Here is a 7898-nt window from a genome sequence, read left to right as displayed (position 1 = left end):
GTGCAGGTGGCACATAAAAAGCACCAACCGATCATGGGATCACGGAACATCTCGCTGTGCTTGAGGAGACTGTTGAGCAAGTGCATGTACATGAACATCGAACAAATATCAATGGAAACAGTAGTTGTGATACCTGTGCCGGTGAACACATAAAAAGCACATCCGAACGTGGCCGTTGCCAGTGCAGCCTCCACTGGCTTCTGTGCCGGTGGCACATAAAAAGCACCATCCGAACGTGACCGATGCCACCCTGCCTCGAATGGCTTCTGTGCCGGTGGCACATAAAAAGCACCATCCGAACGTGGCTGATGCCAGCACCACCTTGACTGGCTTCTGTGCCGGTGGCACATAAAAAAGCACCAACCGATCGTGGCCGATGACAGACCCCTCTGGCACCTGTGCAGGTGGGACGTAAAAAGCACCCACTACACTCGCGGAGTGGTTGGCGTTAGGAAGGGCATCCAGCTGTAGAAACACTGCCAGATCAGACTGGAGCCTGGGGCAGCCCCTGGCTCCCCAAACCCCGGTCGAACCGTCCAACCCATGCTAGCGCAGAAAATGGACGTTAAACGATGATGATGATGATATATATATCTGTAAATGTGATATGTGACAATTATTCGGTAGCCAAGATAAAACTCTGAGTTTCGGATGGCGAGGTGGAAATCCACACCACCATCTCTTCAGTTATCCGGCCATCGGAAAAACGCTATGAAAAAAGACCGTTATACAAAGGGAAATTACTGTGTTATTGATGCAATTTAGACAAATGCGCTATTCGAATGACCGCTAATTAAGGTAAGGGGGTAAAAAGTTCATAGTATACGCGTAAGCGCGCCTGTTCGTATGTACACATGTGCACCCGCACACCCACGTGCGTACGCATACATCACTAGAAAAACGGGCACGTCTTCACTCGTATCTTTTGCCAAATGTATATGTATATAAATACAAATCCACACATGCACACGTGCACTGTGAAAGTTCATACATACGTCTACATACGCATAAGCACAAGAAAAAACAGGGTTACGGGTAACAATACAGAAAAAAGGCATAAGGCAGTATACAAAGAGTAAGCCACATTCATATACGGACATACCCTTATGCACGCACACACACACTTGCCCATATATTCACATACCCGCACACGTCTATCTACACATACACACACTCACACGCACAAAGAGGATTATACATACGTCTAAAAAAAAAACACAGGAAAAATTGTAAAAACACTGAGTAAAATACGTCTATATATATATGTACTCATATGCCCACGCACACACACACATCTATATACATACATATCCGCACACACGTACACATCCACATGCGCATACAAATGATTCCATATACACATCTATATACGCACAGGGAAAAATGCAGGGTGGAAGGTAGAGTACAGAAAAAAGTATGTGTAAAAAAAATATATTTATAAACCAAATTCTCTATAATATATATATAAAAAATATAAATAGAATAAAAGTAAAAGGTATAATGCGATAAAAAAAACTTGTGTGTGGACATAATATAGAAAGCACGTTCTATCTGTAGTCTTGGGGGGATCAAAATGTAACAAAAATTTGGTCACATGTGGGTATGATCCGAAAAGTTTTGTCCTTGAGTTTAGACATGTAGCAGGGTCTAAACTGCTTTACCAGATGAGCCATCTTTCCGTATTGCATAGACCGCACTTTCCGCTGCCGTTGGTATAGGGCTTACATTTGGCTAAAATCTTCCAATGGATGTAACTGACACCTTTATCTTTTAATGACCATATATGACTGGATAATTTTGTTGCAGTGCCTAAAGCTCAAGGTGCCATTATTGAACCTGGCCTTGAAATTACTCTCTGTAAGGCCCACGTATTTCTTCGTCGAAACCGTGTCTTTAGTGGGTATAGAGCCTACGGTAGCTTTGTAGATGATGGTCTCGGACATGCAAGCTCCATTTAGCGGACTCAATTTTTTATCTCTGCATGAACAGCTGTTTTCATATTGTGTGTTGTGTGCAATTATATTCTTAAAATTGGTAGTTGAGCTGAAACTAATTTTTAAGTTATGCTTATTGAAGAGCTTCCTGTAAGTATGGTTGACTGGAAAATGTCTATCTATCAGTGCTAAGAAATATTTACCTATATTGAAAGTCACCTCGGGTGAGTAGGGAGGTGTGAACCAGATGATCTTCCTATTTCTATTTCTCTTCTTCTTTATACTATGAACTTTTTACCCCCTTACCTTAGTTAATGGTCATTCGAATAGCGCTTTTGTCTAAATAGCGTCAATAACACAGTAATTTCCCTTTGTATAACAGTCTATTTTCATAGCGTTTTTCTGATGGCCAGATAACTGAAGAGATGGTGGTGTGAATTTCCACCTCGGCATCCGAAACTCAGAGTTTTATCTTGGCTACCGAATAATTGTCACATATTACATTTACAGATAAATTCCTCTATTTACATAATATTGAGGTCTCTTTCTTTCTTTTGTTATCTTACTGTTTTTACCAATAAATATATATATATATATATATATATATATGTACTCATATAAATATAAAAATCAAATAAACTATAATTATCTTTAAAAATAATGATAAAGTAGCCAGCAAACATTCTTCAAATCAGGAAAATATATAATAAGAAGTCAGGGTACAATAAGTACCTGTTTGTTTGAAAGAGGAGTTAGAATCCTCCAAAACCATGCATCTCTCACAATATGTAAACACAGATGGAGAATATAGCAAATATATTTCTCTGAAACAGTCCTCCCACTTGTATGATACATATAGCAAAATACAATAAGATTATAAAGAAAAATATTTCTTCCACTGTATAGATTTCACTTTGAAGCATTCAGGATATTAAACCTGAGGTGTTAGAATTATGCAGAAGTAAGAATCAAAGTTAGGCAAATCAAGTTCACATATACATTCATATTTATTCAGCGCTAGACCCAATATGCACGAATTTCTCCAAAAGTATATTCAATACATCAAACATCAAAAATATATAGATATATAAAACTATATAGAGTAATCAATACATTAAAAATATACATATAAAAATATATAAATAAATAGATGTACACATAAAAAATATATTGAAAAAGTAACTACAGGTCAATTTACAGATTATAAAACAAAGTTATAAAGAGAGTTGAGTCTATAAAAATGTTTGGGTATTACTAATCCAGTTAATAATCCTATGGCCGTTTCTAGGGGATTGGTTGTCCTGCTATCATCATCATCATCGTTTAACGACCGTTATCCATGCTAGCATGGGTTGGACGGTTCGACCGGGATCTGGGAAGCCAGAAGGCTACACCAGGCTCCAGTCTAATCTGGCAGTGTTTCTACAGCTGGATGCCCTTCCTAATGCCAACCACTCCGTGAGTATAGTGGGTGCTTTTTACGTGCCACTGGCACAGGTGCCAGGCGAGGCTGGCAATGGCCACGATCAAGTTGGTGCTTTTTACATACCACGGGCACGGAAGCTAGTCAAGGCGGTGCTGGCATCGGCCATGTTCGGATGATGCTTTTTACGTGCCACCGGCACAGGGATCACAGCTACAATTTCCATTGATTTTTGATGTTGATGTACTTGACTCAATAGGTCTCCTCAAGCACAGGGTCAAAACAGTGTTTCTTTACTTGCCACCTGCTATATAAAATAATATTTACATCCATTATAGGACACCACCTCTTTCATCAGGGAAAATAAGTTTCCAAAAAAGGCTCACATATACTGCTTTTTTTAAAAATGGGTATCACCTACCGGGTGTTTTCTATAGAGTTATATGCAAAAGACCAGGGAGTGGAAATATTTTTGACTGGTTGGAGGATGAAATAGGCTACTGATGGCTCTGTAGGTAGAGGAGGGGAGTGTTGAATCATTTTACAGAAAAGTTTCAATTGGTGTGAAAGCTGGTTTTCATCTCTATCCAGAATCATAATGCATAAATGTGTACACACACACAAACACACACACACACACACAGGTAGACAGACATAGAAACACATACACACGCACAAGCACACACACATACGTACGCACATACACACACTCATACATAATCCTAAATATTAATATATGTATGAAAATATAAAATGGAATTTACATATGTATTGTTATGATAAAGGAAATTGAAAAATTTTATCATTTGATTAATTTAAAAAGAACATGTTTCATTAGCTATTACAGCTGGTGTCCTACTGGAAAAAGAAATAAGGGCCATAACTGTTTATATATATAAGCAGCTCTTATGTTAACATAACATTTAATAAATTGTTACTACCTTTGTTCAAATTAACCTTCAACTCTACAGCTTTGAAGTTGGTGGCAGTATGCTAATAGAGGTAAGTGGTGCAGGTGGCAACATACCATCGTATGAGGGTTAGCTGAAAAATTCATAGGCTGACCAAGATACTCTCATGGAATGTGACCAAATGAGGTTTCTTTTTCAACATAGTCCTCCTTGCTGTCCACACACTTTTTCCATTGGTGTTGCAGTGCTTGGATCCCATTACTGAAGAAGCTTTCATCCTGTTGGTCAAAAAAGCCATCAACAGCAGATACAGTATCATCATCACTGTGATTGATATTGATTCTCAGCCAATAGGAACAATGAGCAACCAGTTTCAAGTCACAGTCATACACAACAGCCATTGAAATGAAGGACTTGAGTGCTGGAGCATTGTCCAGATGAAACAAGAACCCTTTCATCAGTTTTTCTGATTGTTAATATTGAAAGCCTTTTGTAACTGCCTCAGAAAGTTAGCATAGTACCCTCCATTGATGGTGTACACTTTTGAAAATAATCAATAAACATCCCAAAGAACTAAGACCATCACCTTCTTAGGTGAAATGACATTGGGGTTTTGGGGAGCAAGTGAGGAGGGATTTTTTTCACTGCATGGATTGTCCCTTTGTATCTGGTTGAAAGTGAAGAACCCAATGTACATATCATGCAATTAGCTCCAACCATTTGGTACACACAAATTCTTACAATTCATTTATATCAGAAGCTAATAGTTACTACATTACAACTTTTTAACTCCCTAGGGTGGAGTAACGTGGATTTAAGAGGAAGGAAATCAGTTTGTAAGCTGGTGTTACATCTTGAAAAATGATTCTAGAAATATAGCTTTCATGTCAGAGGTGCCTTGAATTTTCACTTAGAAAAAACACCCCCTAAAAAACAAACAAACAAAACATTGCTTTTTTTTTTCTCCCTCCCTAATGAGATGATATGTGATGGAAGGGACACTGAAACTTCAGGCCTGATAATGTATTTCAGCATGGAATAAAAGATTTTAAACTGATGGCGATCATGATGATGATGATGGTGGTATTGCAAATGGTAAGGATAACATTGTTGCTACCAACGATGTGATTATGACAACAATAATAAGTGTGAAGATGATGATGATGATGATGATGATGATGAGAGTGATAACGATGGTAATGATGGTGGTGGAAGTGGTCGTGGTGGCAGCAGCAGGGGTTGTGGTGGCTCTGGTGATGGTGATGATGATGATGATGACATAACTGACAATGATGACAGCAATGATGATCATCTATCAGTATTTCTCTTAAACAACACAGCACATGTATCAATTAGGCCATTCAATTAGCAATTTGTATCTCTAATAATTTAGAAAATTATGGGGAAGCTACACTTTGCTGATGAGCCTTTAAAAAAAGACAACAATACAACAAAGGTAAAATATATTTCAGAAAGATGCAAATCATCATCTAAAATAGGTATATTTTCACAGTATTTATGAATATAATTTATCTGTTTAATGTTCCAATTCTGTGTGTGTGTGTGTGTGTGTGTTAAATAAAAAGAGACAACAAAGCCAAGGATGTGTGGAATTTACGGGACGTTTATAAAGAGAAAGGTAGTCTTATAGCTATTTCTTGGATATTAGAGATATCCTTTTATCAGAGATGATATGAAAGTTAACTAGGGGGAAATAGTAGAGTTCAATATAAGGAGTTATTCTGGAAAAGGATGGATATAGGAAGTATAAAGGGAAATAAGAAAATAAAAATAAAAGTAAAAATATATGTAGGATGTTACAGTTGCTGTTCCAATATCCAAGGAAAGTGCTGTGTAGTATGGGTAGAAATCTACAACTCTCTGTCTGTCTATTTGTCTGTCTGTTCCTCTCTCTCACTTTCTATCTATCTATCTATCTATCTATCTATCTATCTATCTATCTATCTATCTATCTATCTATCTATCTGTCTGTCTGTCTGTCTGTCTGTCTGTCTATCTATCTATCTATCTATCTATCTATCTATCTATCTATCTATCTTTTTTTTCTTCTTTCCCTCTTACGATCCCTTTTGATCGAAAACCTACCCCACTTTTTTTTTTCCAAAAAAAGAAAAGCTCTACTTTGTAATCTGTCCCTTCTGTGTGCAGCCCTGTGTGACTAATAAAGAAACATATCTATTTATCTATCTATCTATCTATCTATCTATCTATCTATCTATCTATCTATCTATCTATCTATCTATCCATTCATCTATCTATCTATCTATCTATCTATCTATCTATCTATCTATCTATCTATCTATCTATCTATCTATCTATCTATCTATCTATCTATCTATCTGATATATGTGTGGAGGTGCATAACTTAGTATTTAGGGTGTTGCACTCATGTTTATAAGATTGTGCTTTCAGTTCCTGGACCAGGCAATGCATTCTGTTTATAAGTAAAACACTTCATGTCATGATGCTCCAGTCTACTCAGCTAACAAAGATGAGTAATCCAGACATGGGCTGGCATTCCATCCTGGGTGGGTGATGGATATACACACACCACAAAATCTAGGAAACCAGCTTTATTTGTCTATGGCCTCTGGTTCTTTCTTTTAATGTGTATATGTGTATAGTATATATATGTGTGATAGATTGGTAGCCACTACACACATTTATTTTCTCTCCTTGTTTTTTCTGTGTCCCTTTCTGTAGAAGAGCATAGGCTCAAAACGTAAAAGACTTTTTCTATTCCTGAGTGTTATACTAATGTGATAAGTGTGGTGAAAAGGAGCGTAACAGAACAAGGAAAAGAATTAGAAGTGTAATTTGGTCTTACCTGTAGAGATGAAGCCGGATTCGCCTTGAGCCAACTTGCTAGCGTCTTGTCGTCTTGGCGTCGTTCTCGAGTCTGACTGCCCTGGTCGATGCCGCACGTGCGTTCTGTCTCTCACTTCCGCTTCCGCCGGCGCATGCGCCCTGCGAGACCTGCAAGACCCACTTCCACTCCCTCCCTCTCTGTCACACTCCCTCATCACCACACCACACGCCCCCCTGATCTATAGATCACTGAACCGGCTTCCTCACTCGCTCCCGCACCTGAAACTGGTTTCATAGTCAGCCAACCAGGGAGGAGGGTGCCGCTCCCTCTGTGGTCGCAGTGCGACCCTAGGACTTGTTTCTGGCGTGTTGCTGCCGACCTCGTCATCCTGTCTGTTGTTATCGTCTTGCCCACTGTTGCTTGTCCCATCCTCCGGGGCATGGACAATCCTCCGTATGTCCAAAACGTGGCGTGGCATACCATCTACCGAGATGTTATTCTTTGAATTTACGGAGGTTATTGTCCCCTTTCCCCATTGCGATGTACACCATGCGTTCGGGGGTTTCACCCAGACTTCCTCCCCGACCTGCACGAAGGCGTGCTCTTCCTCTGCCCCGGGTCGCATTGATGTAGTAAATGGATGCCTCCACTCGTACCTGAATATTGCCCTGTGTGGCACCGACTCCTCGGCCTGTCCTGATCTGGGCGACATGTTGTACCAAAACACGGCCTCGACTGGTGAAATGTGACCCCTCTCAGCCATGGCCTTGATGGTACGATGATGCCTTTCCACCACCCCG

At 39.3% G+C, this 7898-nt stretch overlaps 1 long non-coding RNA gene across 1 annotated transcript; it reads right to left on the bottom strand.

Moving 5' to 3' along the window:
• Positions 1 to 2697: 2697 nt before the first annotated feature.
• On the bottom strand, positions 2698 to 7641 carry LOC118763993. Its single transcript, XR_004999768.1, has 3 exons — positions 7117 to 7641; positions 4849 to 4854; positions 2698 to 2710 (listed from the first exon to the last, which is right to left on the bottom strand). It is a non-coding gene; the product is annotated as an uncharacterized LOC118763993 (long non-coding RNA).
• Between the last annotated feature and the right edge of the window lie 257 nt (positions 7642 to 7898).

The sequence above is a fragment of the Octopus sinensis genome, linkage group LG6 (assembly GCF_006345805.1).
Source record: "Octopus sinensis linkage group LG6, ASM634580v1, whole genome shotgun sequence".
Lineage (NCBI taxonomy): Eukaryota > Metazoa > Mollusca > Cephalopoda > Octopoda > Octopodidae > Octopus > Octopus sinensis.
This window is presented reverse-complemented; position numbering and strand designations above follow the sequence as displayed.